The 23,601-nt window shown below is 29.9% G+C and overlaps 1 protein-coding gene across 12 annotated transcripts in view; it reads left to right on the forward strand.

Moving 5' to 3' along the window:
* Positions 1–23,601, forward strand: part of Mgat2 (alpha-1,6-mannosyl-glycoprotein 2-beta-N-acetylglucosaminyltransferase) — an 858,981-nt gene that overhangs the window by 552,088 nt on the left and 283,292 nt on the right. For all 12 annotated transcript variants that reach the window (XM_075365853.1, XM_075365856.1, XM_075365854.1 and 9 more), the window contains one exon: positions 7,043–7,112. The gene's annotated coding sequence lies outside the window, so the exon portion shown is untranslated. The remainder of the gene's footprint in view (positions 1–7,042; positions 7,113–23,601) is intronic.

A 23,601-nucleotide genomic window follows, 5' to 3' on the forward strand; every position in this document is an offset into this window, starting at 1 on the left:
ACTTATTTAAATTCAATTGAAATAAAGGAATCCTGGGAAACCAATTAACGATGATAATTTATTTTTAATTTTTGTTTGGCTTATACACCTATGGGACCGATTTTAATTATTGATTGTTTGTGACACACGTACGCAGCTCTCGTTCGCTTAAACGCCGAACATACTTCTATAATAAAAAGTAAATAATAATAGTAAAGAAAAAAAAAACGAAGTTGACAAACACGCTTATATTATATATCTCTGGAAAGTCGTTAATTTATAAATTATATATATATTTAAAAATGACACCATCTGCTTAACCATAATTTCTTACCTTTGTTGATTTACAGATGTTTGAAATGTTAACTATATCGGTAGTTTAAAGATGCAAGATTCTGAATTTTTAAACCTTAACGTACGATACATTAAAAAGCGATTAGTATTAATAATATAGTCTGTGTTAAGTACAGAACGAATGGGAAAGTTAGTTTGTCTCGTGTAAACTTAAGAGAAGATGTGCAGGATTATTAATAATTAATTAAAGTCAGTGGGAAAAAACATCAAATAACACCGCATACATGTTCGCACTCTACAATTCTACATTTCCTGTTATTTAATCGTAAATTTTAAGCGGTAGGTGTTATTACACCTTCAACCCTTAACCGCATTAAATTTGAGATATTATTTTAAGTTACAGCAATGGAATTTAAATCGTATTACAATGTATGCTTACATTTTAATGATCATACATTAAATAATTCAGAAATAATAATTACACAATTCAGCGAATTTTATAAAAAAATTATTTTTGTAAATAATCAAAAAAAAAGTTTTTATTTTAAAATTATTTTTTTATTATATAAAAAGTTTATTATGAAATTTCATTATTTTTTCTTCTATCAAGTTATTATTTCGGCTATTATAATTATCATCAGTTATTGCTATCATTACTACTTATACTTATTCATAATTTATTTTCTGAGGTTAAACTATTCTAAATTTAAAGTCTATGCACTATTTACAATAAATGAAAAATCTGATGTGGACACCACATGACTTTGTTGTACGCCTATTAAATGACATATACACATTTTTTAAAGTACATAAAACTTAATTTCACCAATAACTTCTGATTTTTTTCAAAGATCAAAATATTTCATTAATTAAAATTTTATTTGCCTACAACCAATGAAAATAATTACCACATATGATATATCGCCGAAAAGCTCTCAGTGAGGGCTTATTAACTTCAATTAAGAAAAAGTTAAAAATCCAATTTTTTTTAATTTTGGGCCTTTTTGTACATTTTTGGTGAAGTCGATTTCAATCAAAAGGGGAAGTGCACAACTAGACGTTACAACAGTCTTAAATCCAAAATGCTACGGCTAATCATTTTTGAGTTATGCGATACATTCGTACGTACGTATGTATCAGCCGTCACGCCGAAACTAGTCAGAGTAGATTCAGGAATGACCAAAATGGATATTTCCGTTGAAATCTGGTATCCGAAATTTTTCGCGATCGCAATACTTCCTTTACTTTGTACAAGGAAGTAAAAAAATTAAAAGATATGGATTTATGTGATCATCTAACATTAAACACGTACAATACCGTTATATTATACTTCTCTAGTAGTCCTAATATTAACCCACCGGGTTGGTCTAGTGGTGAACGCGTCTTCCCAAATCAGCTGATTTGGAAGTCGAGAGTTCCAGCTTTCAAGTCCTAGTAAAGCCAGTTATTTTTACACGGATTTGAATACTAGATCGTGGATACCGGTGTTCTTTGGTGGTGGGTTTCAATTAACCACACATCTCAGGAATGGTCGAACTGAGAATGTACAAGACTACACTTCATTTACATTCATACATATCATCCTCATTCATCCTCTGAAGAATTATCTAAACGGTAGTTACCGGAGGCTAAACAGGAAAAGGAAAGAAAAGTAGTCCTTATATTGATAATCGCGAAAATAACATTCCTATTCAGTAGGTAGGGTCTCGGCATTTCGTGCGGAGGTCCCAGGTTCGTACCCTGGTCAGGTATAGCATATTTTCATACGCTACCAATTTTCAACGGGTTAATGACCATAATTAATGATAACAGTAAAGTCCGTCTCGGGGAACAATGCCGCAGATATAAATATGAATTTAGCATATAATTTACGCATAAAGCAATTCAATTGCTTTATGCGTATTATAACGTCCTGTAAGCTATCACTTATCTGTGGCGCCGTGGCATGACGATGATAAGCAATTAAAAATTTTGTTGGATTTTTTAAAGATATTGAATAACGATAGCATCATTTATAATGCTTCACACTATTACTCAGTTCAGTGAAAAAAGTATTCCAGTATGTTATCTTGTTATTCTGTATGATATGATATAGTTTTTATTTTTGTAAAAATTTGTTCAATTTATTACGATTAATTTTAATTTACCCTGTGCTTTTGTGTCAATTTTGTTTTAACAATGAGTGATTCTATCGTGAAACATAAACTGGAAAACTCATTAAATATCTCCGAAAAGAAAGATAATCAGCAACTTATATAAAACCTTAAAACAAGATAATCCTGAAACTGTAGTCAGAGACATTGCTTAGAAAGCAAGTACTTAGAAAGCAAGTATTCGCTAACACATGTTAGCGAATACGAGTTAAATAATTCGAGTATAATAATAAAACAATATAATAAACAGAAAATTGATGGTAAACCTGATAGCCCTAAAAAGACTTTAAAGCGTGTGAAAATGTTTGAAAAGTTGGACGATTTTTCTAAAAATCAGAAAAAAAAAGTCATTCGTTTTCTTTCAGTAACGAGCTTCCTAACAAAATATTAAATACAGTGATTATCGATTCTGAATTGCCGTTATAAGTACATGGTGTTTTAAAATCAATGCACATTTGCTTTTCATATCCAGAAAAAATTATTCTTTAATTATTGAACGCGAAAAAATATTATTTTATGATGTGGCGAATATTTAAATGAAATTAAACGAATTCGTTCAGAGGTTGAGACAATTTATTACCTAGATGAAACTTGGGTTAATGCAGGACATGTTCACGAAAAGACGCTTTTATGAAAGGTCTATCAACTGGTATGAAAACTCCGGCTGGAAAAGGTAAACGATTAATCCTGTAAATGAAAATGGGTTTTTAAGCCGTGGTTTATGGGTATTCCAGATCATCTCAAGAGTATCACTACGAAATGAATGGTGACAATTTTATGTGGTGGTTTAAACAAATTTCCGAAATTGTTGCTAAAGGATCCATCATAGTAATGGAAAATCCTACCATTGCCTGAAAAAATTTCAAACGCTTCTACCCGAAAATCAGAAATTTCCGAATGAGTAAAATTACGTACACTGAATACATGTTAAAATTAGAACTGTTAAAAATAGTAAAATCAATTAAACAAAATATATATATACTCATTATCAAACAGATGAAATAGCAAAATAAAATAAAAAAATTGTGTCGTGTTGCATCTTCCTCCGTAACATTGCAATTTTAACCCGATAGAACTGATATGCGCACAAGTGGGAGTAACACAACATTAAATTACGTGTAAAAAATTTACTGATAGAAATGTTAACAAAGTAGGTGCAAATGCTTGGAAAATTGTATTCAGCATGTAATTAAAGAAGAGGAAAAAGCATGGGAAGTGGAAAATTTGTGTGATAAATTGTATTCTGTATATTTTTTGCAATCAGTGGGCACGCATGCGGAAATAGCTGGTGCGAGAGGCAGCTTGAGCGCTCGCCTCCCGCGCTATGTACGGTGTACTTTAAATTTCCATTACTTTTTTCTATGGCATATTAAGAGCTGTAACACTGTGGAAATTTCCTAATGTCTTAAATTTTAATACTGTGTGGGTTAAAAGTGAAAATTCAAAACTACGTCACGCAGATTTTGCAGTTGAATGTGCTAACTCGTGAAAATGCACCTAAAATTTACAAAAAATTATAACACAACCAGAAAATTCTTTGGAAAATGTACTTCGGCCCCTTTTTTGAAAAATCGATTGAAGATCATATCGTTTAAATTTCGTCGAGAAATATTAATATCCGGCTCAGATACAGCGAGTTAAACACAAAAAGATTTATGAAAAAACATTTTTTGTTAAAATTTTGACAATTTTTTCCCAATTTTTAGATCAAAATAAACTTCATATTGAGATTCAGCACCCTCGAAAACATAATGTAATGGTGAAAATTAGCGACTGGAACGATGCTGAACGTTACCATGTCATTTTGAGGGTAGTTTCCGCTCGCCTCTTACCGTAAGATTGTTTCATATGTCTATATTTTAAATACTTGATATGAACTTTACTGGCGTCTGGTTTTTTTTTAATGTTATCATTAGTTGTTAGTTATTGTATTTTGTGAAGCTATTCTGATTATAAGGTTTAACGACCACGGTTTCCCGTAGTCCACACACGGAAATTCTGAGGGACTTCGTTTTTTTATCTGTAAAGTAGCAACTCTACCCATTCCTGATGTAATCCATAAAATTTGTTATGTACTGATCATAATAAATCATTTATTTATTTAAGATTAACTCTATATTTATTCCTGAAATATATTTATTTTTTTTAAATATTTGAAGAAGTAAGTTAATTGAGTGGATTTAAAAAAAAAATTATTTAAACGGTTAAATTGAAAATTTTTATGAAACAACGATTTAATAGAAATATTTACGGGAATGTTGAAGGACTATTACAAGTTGCGTGACCGTGTTAAAGGGACCAACTACTAAACAACGCATTCCTTCACACCTTGCATCATGGCGGCCTTGGTACTCAGCCAGAGTTAATTGAACTAACCGTATTTACTTGTATCGTATTTCTTTGCTTATAATAAACAATAATAATTATCTAATGTGCTATTATTTTGCATTGTTATTTGTTATAAAGTTGTTATCATTATTATTGTTATTATTAAATAGCTTTGTTTGATATATATTTGAATGAATTATTATAACTGGTTAAAAACTTATATAATTTCATAATTAAAATTTATCAAAAATTTATTGTCATATTTTTAAATTAAAAAAAAGTCAGATTGAAAATATCGGTTGTAAGTAATAGTTACGTACTTTGATGGAAAGAAATGGAAATATTTAATAAAAATTCTCAAAATAATTAATTGAGAAATTAAATAATAATCTCACAAAAAATATAATATATCAGGTACTTAATCCAGTCGCAATACGTAATTCTTCAAAATTTGAAAAAAAAAACAGCTTTTTACTTTCCCGGTGAATTTAGGTAGAATAACTATATTATGGGGGAAAGTACGTTGACCTTATCAAAACGTTTTTTTCCCCTATCTTTACATTTTAGTGCCCAACTAGTTCATCTCGACTAAAAAGTATATGTATCCTACTGCTTTTCGTCTTGTATGTCAGTATTAACGGAACCGATTTTCGTCATTTTGGCTTAAATATTTCTACACATGGAGCATTGATCATATTTTTTTTTCAAAGTTCGTGTTTAGGCGGATGTCGTAAAAAAAAATTTCGATTTTCTTCAGACGCATCTTAGAGAAGATTTTATTAAAGGAAATCTGTGTCCTCAATGCAAATGCAATAAATAATCCCCAAACATTTTTTCAGATAATCAGTCCCCATCTCTTAAAATTGAAATGTATGTTTTTGTTTTTCAGTAACCCTTTGATACTTTATACATTTTATATATATTACTATCAAAAAATGTTAATAATTTCCAAAATTATTAACACAGAAATGGTTTTTGTTTATACAGTATTTTTAGATTTTATTAGAGGGGGTGTTAGATTTAGAAAAAACTTTACTTATGCAAATTTGTTAAATTTGATTAATACCAGAAAATTTAAAAAATCTCTAAAATTGAAATATTCTTTTTTAAGAAGTTTTGGCCCCTTATAATATTCCTCGAACTGAAAACAAAACGCAACTTTTTTTTCATTATTATCATAAAAGTTATATTTTGTTTTTCAATGTTATTAAATAATTATTTTTTTTAAATTAATTAATTTATTTTTGTTAAGATAATTTCTTAATAAAAAGGATTTTTAATTAAAATTATTCCCACAGAATGCGGGAGCCCGAAAATCAAAAATGATTTTATCGAAAATTTTAAAGCTTAAATCGTTAGTATTATGAATTATAAATCATTATAATCAATAAAAAAAATGCCCCATTGATACAGGGCCGCAAAAGTTTTTTTTAAATTTGTAAAAGTTTTTTTGTTACTTATTTTTAAACGCTTATTATGAAAATAATAATAATAAGACTTGAATTTCAAACACTTAATAACGGTTGAATTCCAAAGACTTTACGGCGATTTTGCAATGAAACTGTTGTAAAAATTATTGCATGACTGACCGGCGTGGCAATAAAATCACGGAATAATGTGCAAGGTTTTTTACTTCCTTGTACGAAGTAAAGAAAGTATTGTGATCGCGAAAAATTTCGGTTATCAGATTTGAACGGGAATATCCATTTTGACCATCCCTGAATCCATTTTGATTAGTTCTGCGTGACATCTGTACGTACATATATACCTCGTATAACTCAAAAACGATTAGCCGTAGGATGTTGAAATTTTGGATTTAGGACTGTTGTAACATCTAGTTATGCACCACCCCTTTTGATTGCAATCGATTGACCAAAAATATCCAAAAAGCCGAAAATCCAAAAACGTTGGAATTTTTGGACTATTTTTTAACTTTAATAATAAGTCCTCATCGAGAGCTTTTCAACAATATATCATAAGTGGTACTTATTTTCATTGGATACAGAATTATATTTAAATCAAATTTTAATTAATGAAATATTTTGATTTTACAAGGGGAAGGCACACATTTCGAATTCGACTTCATTTTCTTTTTTAATTATTTTTTTTTAATTTAAATATATTGATTTATTAACAATTATTAACCTGTGATTGTAAAAAGTTTAACAATAAATAATAATTCCATAATAACAATAAAAAAAAAATGGACAAAACTCAAATTTATTAGTGAAAAAAAATTTTATTTTAATTTTGTTTTAATTTTTTTTTTTTGTATTTTTTATTCGTAGGTGTTCCGGCATGATTAATTTCTTGAATTTTCTACGATAGAGGAAGTTGAAATATATCGTTCATCATATTGTAAGTACTTACAAAAGGATTATTACATTTTTTTTATCTACTAACTGTTGTTTAATTGGTTTGAATAAATAAGTATGAATCTATAAAAATTTAAATATTATGTGTCATACTCGCCTTTAAAAAAAAGAATCAAAACCTTTTATATAAGATATACACATTATGGTAATTGTTTACCAAAATTTATTAATGAAATTTACAAAAATCTGAATAACAAGAATAAAAGGTAACATATTAATGATATATCATAAAAATTATTTTCATAGATTAATTTTAAACACCTTGAACAACAGTTTTCGTTTTACTTTTAATTTTTCATCTCTGTCATGAACTGGTAACGTCTATATCTTTCACCCGAGTTTTAGATTCGATCCAGATCAGATGTGACATTCATTTCACGCTACAAAAGAAATGTGGGTAAACTACGAAAGCGAAGATTCTTACGCAATTTTATATCAATTATTTATGGTATAAAATAACGTATCCCCCATAAATGCAAATGATGGCCGACCGGATTGGTCAGTTAAACTCGTTATCGCAGATCAGCTTATTTCGAAGAGAGAGTTGTAAGGCTCTAATGCTAGAAAAGTCAACTGACTTTTATACTGATTTGAGTACTAAATCGAGAATCTTTGGTGGTTGGGTTTCAATTAACTACACACCTCAAGAATGGTCGACCTGAGAAAGACTACACTTAATTTGAATTCATACATATCATCCTCTGAAGTAATAATACCTTACGGTGGTTCCGGAGACTAAACAGGAAAAGGGTGGGAATATACACAAATGATACATTTTTTTATTAATAAGAAGTGGGAACTAACAATGAAATACACATATTATAAAAAATATTTATTTACATATAACATAGAAAAATGTTAACACAACATTGAAGTTTAATAATCGCATTATATCATATTAATAAATGTGTTATAGTTGTATGTATAGCAGGCGGTAGGCATAGTGGGGAATCTGCTGGAGCGTGACGGATTTTCGTGACGCTCGTTTTTTCTCAATGACTACCCATCTCAAAGGCTGCGTTACGAAGCTTTGCTTCGAAAATTAATTATATTTTCATACAACGACAGTTTTTATAGTGTGTTAGACGGAATATAAATGAATTAATTGCTGCTGGGCTTTTTCTCGTTCAACTCAATTATATGCGTTCAACACATCTATTCATACTTAATAGGAATCAGATTTTGGATGTTTAATAGTTAAAAAAAAAACTTTTTTCCAGAGGAGGAGGATAAAAAAACAACCAGCCGCCGCTTGGCCCGCTCTGACGGCAGTGCGGAGCACTCATCCGCTAAAAAAACCTCCCCTTCTAGTCAAGTAGGGAACGGATTTAATCCATACGGTATGCGCACAGCCCCTACGCGATCACCCGGGCACTTTTATGGCGGAATTAGGATAGCCCAAGCGGCGACAACCACTCCGAAGAGTCCCACCGCCTGCCTTCCAAGGCTGGCTACCCACTGTTACCTGGAATCGGTTCCTCTGCCTTAGGTACGCTACCTTCTCCCAGCTTGCCTATTTCTTTTTCCAACTGCCTTAGCTTTTGTTATGGCAGTCACCATTGTCATTCTCGTCCAAGTTCTCTATCTTTTAACATCATACCTATCACATTATCCGCATTTACTGGACCATCATATCAGTCCTCGTCCCTCCACCTTGGGCACGAAAATACTGCAGGATCAGCAGTAAGCTGTTCCCCACAGTCTTATTTACTCCTCTTCATCCTATATAGGTAGAACCCATATCCAGAGAGGAACTGGATGATATTAGGGTGGTAAGTTACTTTTATGTAGATTTGAATACTAGATTGTAACGATCAGTGTAATTTGGTAGTTGGGGTTCAATTAATTGGACATCTCAGGAATTGTCAGCCTGTATCTCTACAAGGACACACCTATTATATTATCCTCGTTTAATTGGCCCTTTGACTTATTTTTATTTGATAAGTTGAATTGATTACAAAGTACACATTAGGTATGGAAAATAAATAAAATAACATTTTACGAATATTAAGGATGAAAAACATATTCTTAATATGCGTAGGTTATAAAATGTTTTCGTACCATTTTAAAAACGGGAATATTTGCTACTATAATCTTATTTTTCCATGTTACTTTTTAAATTATAAAAATCATCACTTTCTGATCAATTTGAACAAAGAAATTGGAATCGAAATGTTTTTCTAAAGTATATATTTCTGTTTTTTTAAATATTTGCAACGTTAAGTCTATGAGAGAAATAATAATACTCTGATGACACATAATTCTATTAAGGATTAATATATCTTTTTCTGAAATATTATTTTAAATATGAAGTAAAATTTCTTATTTTAGTAGATAATATACAATTACCTTCTACTGTTCAGCTTTATTTTGAAATGAATTATAAATATTAAAACACATGGACATATGTAATGAACAAATTTACAATGGTCAGTCGCCTATATTTATTTTAAAGTGAACATTTCTATTTTATACTGGATGTTAAAAAAAATCTACGATTTAATATAATATGTTTAGTTTTAATGTTAACTTAGTTCTTTTAATGTTTTCTTTACCGTACCTTGGTTCTCAGTACCTTGTAGTTTTACCAGATAAATCGCAAAACAAACATTTCAGCTCGGTACTCGGAGTTTAAGCTTTAGCTGTACTAACTCTTCCTCATGACTTTTTACAATCCTTCTTCCACCTCATAAAAACCTTTCACTAAAACAGAATATCATCCGAGTTAAGTTGTTTTTGTTTGGCTTGTTAAGGTAAAAGTGGAAAGGAAAGTTACTTTTTCACTTATCTTGTTTGTTATCCCCTTTTTTTTGTTTTTAATCACTTTATGTGCCAACGCAGATGTCAGTATTTTTGTACTTTTTTTTGTAATTGAAAAAATATACTTTTTTACAAGTTGATTCGAGCTATTTTAAGAAATTTTTATTCGACAGGAAAAAAAAGTTTATATTTGTGTTGTTTGATTTGATTGGTTCTCTAAATCGATTTTGGGGTTCCGATTCTAATTCATTACGAAAATTCTATCGGAGCTTGAAGAGGTTACAGCGGATACAGCAGTCTTCTTATCCTTCCTTTTCTGCACATACATTTAATGTAAGGTAAATTATTTAAAAAATGTTTGGTCTATAAACATAACGTAGATATGGTTTTTCATTTTTAGGATAGTTTCACTGGTTATCTTTCGAAAACTTCAGAGAATACATTCTAGGGACGACGAAATCATGAGTAGGAAACTCGATGAATAATGAAAATTAAACGATCCACAATTAGTGAGAAAGCGAAATCAAACGAATAACTCGACAGAAATGATTGGCCTGAAGGGATCTTCAAGATAGTGGGTATTCATTTCACCTCGCTCGTAATTCTTCCGAAAGATCGGAATTTAATTAATTAAAATGAAAATAACATGTTATTGAACAACGCGATTTTGTTTCGATCAGCTCAAATGTTTGAAAAAACATTGCCTTTCTCCAGTAACTTCCTTCTGAAAAGAAATCATGTTCCCTTTTGTAAAAACATTACTTTTTCCTATAATTTATATATATATATATATATATATATATATCATTTTAATCCCCCCAGGCAATGTTTTATAAACTACGCACAAAACAAAAAATGACCTAAACAATAGTTACTCGATTTAAAGCGGGGACACCTCATTGTGACTTTGAACTTCACCTTGACCATTATTTAGAGATTAGTAGGATTTTTTCAACTGAACGACTTATCTTTGACCTCACCAATCTAAAGAACGAAAAATATTACATTGGAATATGTGGCCACACTAATGGCCTTGGAACTTTTTTAAGGTCGTAAGGATAACAGTCAGGGATAATGTTATATGGGTTACACGCTTCTGAAGGTCGTACAACGTAATATTCATATTCCAGGCCATTTATCTGGAAAACTATGGGGAAGAGCATAAAAATGAATTTACAGAAGTTATGTGGATCGAAGGGGGTCATCCGGCGGTGACATTGACCATGACCGTGAATTCCCTTATGTAGATCGTTCCAAAGTCATTGAAGTTTTTCAAATTGCCTTTCAAATACCATTTTTGGTGGTACCAATGGAAAGAGCGAAAAATTTCGGTTTTCAGATTTCAACGGAAATATCGATTGACCATCTCTGAATCCATTTTGACTAGTTCGGCGTGACATCTGTATGTATTTTGCATAACTAAAACGATTAGCCGTAATATGTTGAAATTTTGAATTTAGGATTGTTGTAACATCTAGTTGGGCACTTCCCGTTTTGATTGCAATCGACTGAACCAAAAATGTCCAAAATCCAAAAAAATTTAGATTTTGGAATTTTTCTTAACTGCAGTAAAGCTCTCATTGAGAAATTTTCAACGATATATCGTAAGTGGTACTTATTTTCATTTATTCCAGAGTTACAACCAAATTAAAAAACTTTATTAATGAAATATTTGGATCTTACTTGCGGAAAGCACATCGGTTTGAATCAGACTTAATTTCCTTTCTTTTTATCCTTTTTAATTGAAATATATTGATTTATTAACACTTATTAACCTGTGTAGACTGGAATAAAATGTTCAGCATTTAAAAAAAATTAGGGTTCAAATACAGAGATAGAAGAACAATTGCTAACATGTACAGGAACCAAACAGCAACAGTAGCAATTGAAGAACATAAGAAAGAAGCCATAATAAGAAAGGGAGTCCGACAAGGATGTTCTCTATCTCCGTTACTTTTTAATCTTTACGTGGAACTAGCAGTTAATGATGTTAAAGAACAATTTAGATTCGGAGTAACAGTACAAGGTGAAAAGATAAAGATGCTACGATTTGCTGATGATATAGTAATTCTAGCCGAGAGTAAAAAGGATTTAGAAGAAACAATGAACGGCATAGATGAAGTCCTACGCAAGAACTATCGCATGAAAATAAACAAGAACAAAACAAAAGTAATGAAATGTAGTAGAAATAACAAAGATGGACCACTGAATTTGAAAATAGGAGGAGAAAAGATTATGGAGGTAGAAGAATTTTGTTATTTGGGAAGTAGAATTACTAAAGATGGACGAAGCAGGAGCGATATAAAATGCCGAATAGCACAAGCTAAACGAGCCTTCAGTAAGAAATATAAGTTGTTTACATCAAAAATTAATTTAAATGTCAGGAAAAGATTTTTGAAAGTGTATGTTTGGAGTGTCGCTTTATATGGAAGTGAAACTTGGACAATCGGAGTATCTGAGAAGAAAAGGTTAGAAGCTTTTGAAATGTGGTGCTATAGGAGAATGTTAAAAATCAGATGGGTGGATAAAGTGACAAATGAGGAGGTATTGCGGCAAATAGATGAAGAAAGAAGCATTTGGAAAAATATAGTTAAAAGAAGAGACAGACTTATAGGCCACATACTAAGGCATCCTGGAATAGTCGCTTTAATTTTGGAAGGACAGGTAGAAGGGAAAAATTGTGTAGGCAGGCCACGTTTGGAATATGTAAAACAAATTGTTAGGGATGTAGGATGTAGAGGGTATACTGAAATGAAACGAATAGCACTAGACAGGGAATCTTGGAGAGCTGCATCAAACCAGTCAAATGACTGAAGACAAAAAAAAACAAAAAAAAAAACCTGTGATTGTAAAAAACGTTTTACAATAAATAAAACATTTTTTCAGTAGTATCAACAAAAAAAAATATCAGAGATTATTAATGAAATAAAATTTTATGTACTTTTCATTTAAAAAAAAATGTGTATATGTAATCTAATAGGCGTATAAGGAAATTATGTGGTGTCCACATCAGATATTTTAACTCCGGCATCTAGTTATGAAACTCCCTACAATCGTTTTTCTCTGGATTAATGTCATGGCCCCGTTCCGTTTATTCCTTTAAAACAACAAGAAAGTATGAAGAACAATTCTTAATTGTAAATGAAACATTTCCATTTTCCAATTCCTACTTTTTCATCTTAACTTTAACATATGTAAATAAGTCAATCTATATAATAGAAAATATATAAATTATTATAAAAATTGTATCTAGCGAGTACATAAATAGCAGTTTTTTCCTAAATAAAACAGTCTTTTAGTAATTACTTTAATTATTGTATCATAATAATATTTTGGTATACTAATATATTTTAATTTTCACCCAAAGCAAGCAATATAAGTGCCTCTTGCTTCTTTACTGACGAGTATATTTTTCAAATATGTGTTGGAACTGATGATTTTGTGTGAATTCAGCTTTTAAATCTCATTGCCTTTGTACTAGCGAATAATTCGTACCGGTTTATGGCTTGTCTAATTTTATTTGAATAAAATCCTATATTATTTTACGGTGGAAAGTAATTGTTTGAATGATGGACGTAAAAAAAATGTTAAATTATTTAAGATTTGTAAACTTCCAGAATACAACAAGAAGTGGGAATTTGATTTCCATCACCGATGTACGAATTTGTGCTTACGTAATTTTTTTCCTGTTAAAACCAGTTTGATAAAAGTGTGTGCGTTTCTGTCTCTCTTTCTCGCTCTCTGTGTGTTTGTGTGTGTATGTGTGCGCGCGCGCGTGTAGTTTTATATTTTTCTTCCGTACATGTATGCATATAAAACAAATACTCTTATTAAACTTGCAGCATCATACATCTTAATTTTTTTTCTATACTGATTCCAGTATGACCTTGTACACTTAGGATGAGTCCTACAGATTTTATTTTCTACTACTCATTCCATTATGAAATTTACCTTCTTTAATGTGGGCGTTAAGGCACTGTGCACTCGTTTAATCCCTTTTAGCTACTGCTGGGTGAACCTGTAAAGAACAACACGAGTAGCACTAACACTGGTTATTAACCCGTTATTACCTGAAAAATATTTATATTTTCATACAGTAATTTACTTTGGCGTTAGCTTTTTATATCTTTCCAAATAAACTTGTTAAACCTACTAAGATGTACTCGTATTTTAGCTATTAAAAAACAACTGTCTAATTTTAATTTTGAATTAAATCCTAATTATGTAGTAGTTGATTTCTAAATGAATATTTGCAACTCGTCAGTTTGGCCTGAAGAACAATTAATTGATTATAATTTTTACTTTGTCGAAAATTGATATAGAAAAATTCAGAAGCTAGGTTTTGTAACCTACTAGCACAAAACTAATGAAAATGAAGTAGGGTATAGGTAGTGATACCTATACCCTAGTAGGTAGTGATAGTACTATACCATAGTAGGTAGTGATACCTACTATAGGTAGGGTATAGGTAGTATGAAGTAGGTATGGGAAGTGTATAGGTTACACTATGTATTTGGTTTATCATTTTTGGAATCTTCTGCAGTATCTGATTTGTTTTATTTTTGATTTGGTTAGTGAATAACCACAAGACGAAGGATTTAAAACAATTTCAGATTATCATACAAACATACTGGAAAATGCAGAATTTCCGTCAACTGTATAAGCCAGCTTCACAGCTAGTTTAGAAATAATAACGAATTGCTTCGAATTGTTTAACTCAAGATTTAATGGAAGGTTTTACAAAACCCTTCGGCAATTAAATAATTTGTAAATATTGTTTAAGAATTTCGAATAGATAATTATAACCGGTTGAAATGTGAAAACGAATCTGTTAAAAATCAGACGACGAATTGACTTCTTAAAAAACAAAATAAGTAACATGATGAGACGGGCAGTATGTGAAATATTTCGGGTATTTTAATAAACATTAATTTTAGAGCTGACTTAAAATTTGAATTTTATAAGTAAAATTGTATCATTTTATTCTATCATTTGTATTCTTATAATTTAGTTTTAAACAAATTTGAGTTCATTTTATAGTTAGTGTCTATGAATTATACAGTATTACTTACAATTATTTACTTAACTCAAGTAAACGGTGCACAGTTCGTCTGTCATAAAAATGGCTTTATGTAGGATGCAGTACGATGCTCGTTTAATGACTTTTACATCAGGTTTTTGTGCGCATTTGGGGCCTCCGGTTAATTTAATATATCGCTCACTAGTTCGTTTTTCTCTGAATTATCTTTCATCTCGTCATCAATTTTTAACATACTTTCTAGTACCGTATCTAGTAACCCTTTTATATTTTCTTCATATTTTTTTTTCTATTGTCTTAAAAAAGAGTTGATTACAGTTCTACGTCCTTATCTGTTGTTATTTGTTTAAAAAGTTTTCCTTGTTTTTCTTGACCTGTTGTGTTTGTTATATTTAGTACACTATTTACTCGTATATTTGTATATTCCAGGGTAACAAATTTTGTTTCATCACTATTTTGATCGCTTTATACTTTTACATTTTTTCCCAGATGAGTTTCAAATTAAAGTAAAAATTGTTTACTTTTTGAAACATTTTTTAGTAAGTAGATATTACTTAATTTTAAAAGATTAATAAAATCATAATTTACCTTTTTGATGGAAAACGTTCGGTCGATAGTATTTTAGTTTTGTTGCTATACATACGGGGAACCTTATCGGCGATTTATCGATTTTAATTTTTCTTTTTATGTAATTCTGTTATTTATTATTAATCGAATTTAAAAATTTTATTTGCTTTAGTTATTTTTAAAGCAATAAGTTCACTATTACAGGCTTATTGTACAACATTTCTTAGCTTTATTTTTTTAACATATCGTTATCCTAGTCATTACAAAATTTCATTAGGTTAATTTTCATGTATTTATTTAATTTCTGGATTAGGTAAAAATCGCTTGCTGAAATTACGATTATTGTAGTTTTTTAAAAAAATTGTCTATTTTAAAATTGAATTTATTTCTAAGAAATCAGCCGTACAGTTTGTTGTACTTTCTAACTCGTTTTCAGATTTTAATCAGATGAAAATTATAGTTGTTGAAATGACGGAATTTCTGTTTAAATTAAAATTGATATATGGACTTGCATGATCTATATATATATATATATATAGAGAGAGAGAGAGAGAGAGAGAGAAAGAGAGAGAAAATTACATCATTATAATTGTTGAGAGAATAAAGTTGATATGAATTATTGAAATCAACAACTGACTTGTTAGATTTATCCGTTTTCATCACAACTACTACAGAGTTGCGTTTCGTAGAAATGCAATATGTATTCTATATATACGAATCAAGCAAGTAGTGACATACGTTTTGGTGAATACAGTATGTTGCAAGCTTAAAATAAACACTCGTTAAAAGCACTGCATACTATCCAGTGACAGGAAATATTTGTTGAGTATTATAGAAATTGGCTCGCTTCACGTCTGCACTTTGTTGTCTTTTTCTACTGCTACACACAGTAGTGACAAGGAAATCTACTTTTTTCCTTTTCCTTTTTTTTTTTATATTTGTTGTATAATTTTTTCAGTACCAGTATATTATTTTAAACGTCTAGTTTGTTGCTGAACTATTTTGTAAATAAAATTTTATGATTTTATTTTTAAAAATGAAATCTTTTGTGAGTACCATGAAATAATTTTTTAAGCAATAAAATGAGTTTTTAACTGATCGTTTTTCCTAACTAAACATGTATAATTTATTAATAACAATTAGCCAACCTCCATTTTGAGGATTGGTAGCGTCTTTTCCTTTCATTTGGAAGATTCCTGGTCAGGGTTAAAATTTATTAATACACTAAAAACTTCATTTTTTATTCAAAAAAGGTACGGGGATTTTAATTGGACGTTAGCCTGTTTAATTATAAGCGTAAATAAATAAAATTAATTAAATATATTCTTTATAATAATTTTTACGCTTGCTGGTAATTATTTAGTTCAGACTTTAACTAAAGTAGTAGTCAAAGATTATGTTTAGAAAAATAATAATTTTTATGAAGATAGGTAATTTAAATAATTTATTTGCAAGCTTTTTAACTTGTTCTTGTACAATTTAAAAATATTTCAGTAATTTGTTTTTGGAGATAAAATTTAAGGGTAAATTAATTACATTATTATTAATTACATTTATTTTGATTGGTCTTGATATCATAAAACCTAACAGCCTGAAAAAGATTCCGTAATAAAAATTGTTTTTGTAATAAATTTCATTATTTTGCCCGCGAACTACAAGATTAAGTATAACATAGATGACAAAAGGGAGAAATCAGATTTCGTTCAATACTGAGAAAGGTAAATACTATATAGAGTTATATATAACAGAACAAGAATTCTTAGCTTAGTACATTTTCATTTATATGAAATTAGTTATATATTATATAATAATATATAACTCTTTATTATATATTATATTATATTATATGAAATTAGTAATATATATATATATATAAAACGTAAGCAATAAAATCTGCGTTAAACGTGGTTATTCTAATTTTTTTTTTTTTAATCATAATCATCGAATTTTCATCGTGGTTAATATTTAAAATAACATAAAACAATACGTAAAACGTATATCAGCATAAAATATGTATTGTATTTAGAATATCACATGAGTAGGAAATAAGTTGGTATCTGTGCCATAGTAACATAAACATGCACACTTGTAGATAAATATTTATAAAAATCACTTACTCATGAGGTTATTTAGATTCTTAATAAATCTGCCTTAAAGACTAACAGCCGATTGTTGTAAAGAATCGACTTCTTTTTCCATTTCATTTGCAACTTGCTTACTATGAGATTAGTTGAATCTTCTTTGATAGGGACAATATTTGCAAACTTTCTATAACTCTTTATTGGTGGAAATCGTACTCTAAATCGATATATCGTCATCACCAAAACCATGCGTAATAATAATATAAGTAAATAAATAAAATCTTTAGTATTGAAAAATAAACTATTAATTGGAATATAATCTACAACACAGCTACAGTATTTTCGTGTAACACAGCGTAATATTGATGACCCGTTTAAAAACGGTTTAACAATTTGTTTTATTGAGTGGAAAATGTACTTATGATGAATTGCTTCCGATAAATGTGATATATTCATCTTATTTTTTGATATTTGACGTTGAAGTGGGACTATTTACAGTTTCTTTTTCTAGAGTAATGATGTTCGTTATTATATATCTCATCCATTTTGGGGAAAAGAGTGAATTTATCAGTTGTTGAGCTAAATATCACTTCCATTTCGATGCCATTGACAGACTGAGATTCCATAATATATTTTGATCAGTAAATAAGGCTACACAAAAAAGCACACACATCCACGGTTTTCTTAGTAAGTCAGACATGGATTCTTGTTATTCTTGAGGTCTACCATTATTAGAAATAACTTGTATCAGATATCTACAATATTTAATTTAAAAAATAAAAAAGAACTTATTTTGATGTTTACTGAATTAAATTACTCTTATTTTTCATATTTTTGTTATGGTTGACTAGGACACAACCCGTTTCTGACGTATTATATATATATTAGACTATGTGATGTATTTATCACATTTTTTTGTAAAGTATCATAGGAGATTTATCTAAGTTTTTAAAATGTGCCACAGTTTACGTTTTAACTATTTTGTCATTATTTCTTAATTTTATTATTAATCATGGCCCGTTTAAATTAATTGTTTAATAATTTCCACATACCAACTATTTTTATTATTATGTCCGAGCGCTTTAGGATATTAATCCGTCATCAGGAACATTTATTTGTTATGTATTATAATTATTTCCTTCACAAATAAATTTCTTAAATGAATTTTGAATTTTAAAACATCGACATTATTTTTACCTTTCGACGATCAATTGTATTTATAAGTTTTGTTCTTAAAATTCAAAATTCATTTAATATATTAATTTGTGAAGGAAATAATTAAAATGCATAATAAATAAATGTTCCTGATGATGGATTAATATCCGAAAGCGCTCGGACATAATAAAAATAGTTGGTAAGTGGAAAATATTATTTAATTAATTTTTATTTCTTATTATAAAATCAATTTTGATAATACAGAGTTTACTAATTCCACATTTACCTCCCTTTTTTAATTTTTGCAGTAATAAATAATGTAATTAATATTTTTAATTCCGCGAATTTATATATATTGTAAATCCAGTCTCTCCAGTAAAAAAAAACCCAAAGAAAAAAAAGAATAGTATATTAATAAGATTTTGTTCTTCCTCATTGGAGGGCAAAGGCCTTTCGTAGGTCTTGGTAGATTGCAAATTATTCATTATTTTGGCTTCTGTCCAGCACAGGTGATTGTATTCTTTAGGCATACATTCTTTCCTCCTTTTAAATGGCATTTTTAGAACTGTCAGAATATTATGTAATCTGATCACAATCAATCGTAAAATACTTACAAACAGTTTTTGTATGGTTATCCTTTTGTCTAGTTTTTTTTCGGGAATAATTTTTAGTTATTTATTCCAGAGGACTAGGTATGAATACATAATTTATAGATCTTTCGAAGAATTAAATCTAATATTAATTAGTTTCTACGAGGTTCGTTCAATAATAAAAGAAACATATGATTAAAAAAATTATAATTTACTCATTGACAACGAAATTAACACTATTTTTCGACATAATCCTTGGAATTAGACCTTCTCACATCCGTCTGTGACCTTTCATATTCCAGAAGTATAGAATTATTCACATCATTCTCTGAGATGTTCTTTTATCGCATTCTTCACTTCCTCTTTGTTGACAAACTTGGTGCCACATAAAAATTCTTTGAGTGGACCAAACAAAAAATTATGATGGTACAAAATTCGGAAGTGTAAAGTGGATTTGGCTGGACCTCCTAATCCAGCTTCTAAATTGCTTTCCGTATTTTTTCAGCGGTATGGAGGTGGGTATTAACATGCCAAACAACTACGCCTTTTGAGAATAAATGAGGATGTTTCCTTCTTATTGAGGTTTTCACTTTACTTTCTTCCATATCATAGTTGTTCTCGCTGTAGACTCTACAGTGTTTTTCTTTCAAATAATCTTAATAAATTGTGCTTTTTTCGTTTCAAAACATGGTTAGCATCATTTTATCGGTTGACATGTAGATTTTAAAATTTTTCCTAATAGATGGCTCAAAAATGTTTCAATTCCATACTTTGAGGTTGGGATTCGAGCTCAAAATAATGAATCCTCAAAAGTTTTGATGACATCTAAAAAAAAAAAAACATTACCTTCTTCTTAAACCGTTGTTTTACTTCAATACAAATGTAAATTCTAGTGTCTTGTATGATTTTGAGTCAACTGTCTTGAAACCCACTATGAACACGTTTTGCTGTGATTCAGCTTATTTATTTTTCCTGGGCGCACAACGAGGTGTTGTTATCAGCGCACGGACACAAAATTACCTTAGTAAATTATTAAAAATTAACAATTAAAATTTATCTTAAATATTAAAACGATGTAAAACGCCTATGCGGAATGCTTGGTTCGAAATAAAAACAGTATTAATTAAAAGTTAACATAGAACAATAAAATTGTCGAATGTCAAAAGACAACCGTCGATAAATTTTTACTTAAGATAGTTTTTATGTTAGGCCCAAGTTAAACTTCCAGCACACTCCTACATAATAGCCTAAGTGCACAAGGATGTGGTGCAACGTTAGTTGGTAGTCGCAGCGAACACTAACGGGTGCATCAGTTTGAGTCATCAGAGTCAATAACATGATGTCAATACATCTCCTCATGTCGATGTATTCTTACATGAAGATCCCCCACTTTGACACACTGTCCTTAACTGGACGAAGATTAATGTTACTTAATGTTGACTAGCAATTTATTTACTTTGCCACTTATGACTCGTACTCTGGAACAGACAAGATCGTTCGCAACAACGCGAATAGTGGCTACAAACAGGCCTCTCTATTCCCGCTCGATCACGCGCACCTTGCCTGAAATTCCAATATGACTAGGGATTCTTCAGAGACTAGGTAGTCGTAACTTAGTTATTAGTTGAATTTTAATGTCTACTATTGTATTTAATGAAATAAATGAATGCTTATTTGTCCCGTATCCGTTTCTACACCATTCATCCGATTACGATGAAACTTTGCTGAGTTGTTGTGCGCACGTCCGCGAAGGTTTCTGAATTATTTCGAACCCGCTTGGTGGCGCTGGAATCGAGATATTTTGAAAAATTGTATTTGTGATCCGATTTGGCTCATATTCAGAATATGTGTTAGTTTACAAGAAAATAAATATTTTTGCAAAAAATGGACCCGCTAGGTGGCGCTGGGATCGAGATGTTTCGAAAAATTGTACTTATGGTCCGATTTGGCTTGTATTCAGAATATGTTACATGGAAAAGAAATACCTCTGCTAAAAATGGACCCGCTACATGGCGCTGGGGTTGAGATGTTTAGAAAGATCGCATTTGTGGACCGATTTCGCTTATATTCACAATATATATTAGTTACATGAAACGAAAGATTTTTGCAAAAATTATACCCGGTAAGTGGCGCCGGTGTCGAGATATTTATGAAACAAATATACAAACAGACTTGTTTCTTCTGTATACATACAAGATAATGTTTGTTATGTGTGTCACTATTGACTAAAGAACTACTGGATTGATTTACGCACGAGGAAAAGGGGAAAAAAGAAAAAATGGAAAAGGGGATACAGACAAACCGGAGAAAAGGAACAGGTAAAATGTGGGAATGAAAGAAGGAGGAAATAGGGAAGTGGAAAGGAGGGAAAAGGGATAAAGTGAAAGTTTAAAGTTTGTGAATTCTGTAGTGTTCAGTTTTTTAATGTTTTATCAAACTTTCAATTGTGTTCATTTAATCTATATATATATATAGTCAAATCTAGCAATAGCGAAGCATTGCCGGGTTTGCATACATAAAAATGAACGTTTGTTTGTTTGTCCCGTAAGCGTTCCTGTACCATTCATCCGATTGCGATGAAACTTTGGTGAGTTGTGCGCACGCCCGCGAAGGTTTCTGAATTAGATTTTACCTGCTAGGTGGCGATGGGTTCGAGATATTTCGGAAAATTTTATTTATAGTCCGATTTGGCTTATATTCAGAATATATATTAGTTATGCGAAAAGAAATGTTTTTGCAAAAAACGGAAAAAGGAGAAATGGGAAATAGGGTGAAGGGGGAAAGGAAAAAAGGGAAAGGTTAAATTTTGTGAAGTTTCGTTATTTTCAGTTTTTTAATTTTTATTAAATCTCATTTATGTTCATTTAGTCTATATATGTACGCAAATCTAGCAATGGTAAAGCATTGCCGAGTCAGCTAGTTATAAAATATTTATCATAGCATTTAGCGAGTATATTAAAGGAATGATTGTTTTCAAATAATATGAAATTCATTTATAATAAATAGAAATATTTTTAAAGTAAAAACAAAAGTTGTTTCTAATTAGAATATATGACTGGTTGTTATAATAATTACAATAGGAAAATTTGTGTCCGAAAAGTGTTACACAAAAATAATAAAATTTGAGTATTTGAAGCATACTATGAATCGGTCAGTACAATCTTTATTTATTAAAAATTAAAAGATCAGAATAAAAAAGTTTGAAGGATTTAGGAAATTTAATGAAGCGAGAGGTGATAAAAAACGAATATTTTTTATCTTCTATATCATGATGTGTAGTGGGGTAGTGGATATCGGCCTTTTAACAATATACAAAAGTAGCATCTCTTCATTTTATCTGGATATATTGCTATCATCTCCGGTCTATACGGTGAACTAAATCCTTTGTCAAAAATAGTATTCAAGGCTTCAAGCAGAATTTCTTATTTAATCTCTGACATAACTCCGATTCTTATCGAAGCAACAGTAAATTCATATCTAAGAATCTTCTTTTGCATAAAATTCACGTTTGTATTATATATTTCGACAGCTCAAATAAAAAGGATCCTTTTTCCGAATGATTTCAATACTATGAAATGTTATTTTTTATTATTTTATATATATATATATATATATATATATATATATGTTTTCTGAATTATTATTTTTTTACTTTAATTGTATTTTAATGTAATGGTTTCCTCTTGAATTTTACTTTTCTAGCGAATAAAACTAGAATAGCTATTAAAGAGGTAGTATGGACGTATGTACGATCATACTTTGTATGTATGTATGTATGTCGCACTGTTTTTGGCCTTATATCTCATCATGAGTGACTGAACGATTTTCTTCAAATTTAGCTTATATATTTCTATATATGGGATATTGATATTATTTTTTCTTGTAATTTCTTCATGGGGAGGGAATATCGCGGTAAAACCAATTTCCATTTTCTTCAGATGCACTTTAGAGAAAACATTTCTTGGGGAAATTTGTTACCTACATTGCTTATAAAAATAATTCAACATTTTTCCCCAAAAAAATTAACCCTCTTTTGTTAAAATTGAAATATATTCTTTTTCTCTACCACCCTTCGGTTTTAATATTTTGAAAAGTTATTGTGGTATTTTATACATCATATATAGTGTTTTATATATATTGTAATTAAAAAAGTGTTTATAATTTTCCAAAATTATAAACCCTGGATCTTAAACACAGAGAAGTATTTTTAAAAATTCGTAAGTCTTTCTTTAATTTTTATTGGAGGGTATGTTGGATTAGCGAAAACTTTACTTAAGAAAA

The sequence above is a fragment of the Lycorma delicatula genome, chromosome 5, assembly GCF_047948215.1.
Source record: "Lycorma delicatula isolate Av1 chromosome 5, ASM4794821v1, whole genome shotgun sequence".
NCBI classification, from domain to species: Eukaryota; Metazoa; Arthropoda; class Insecta; order Hemiptera; family Fulgoridae; genus Lycorma; species Lycorma delicatula.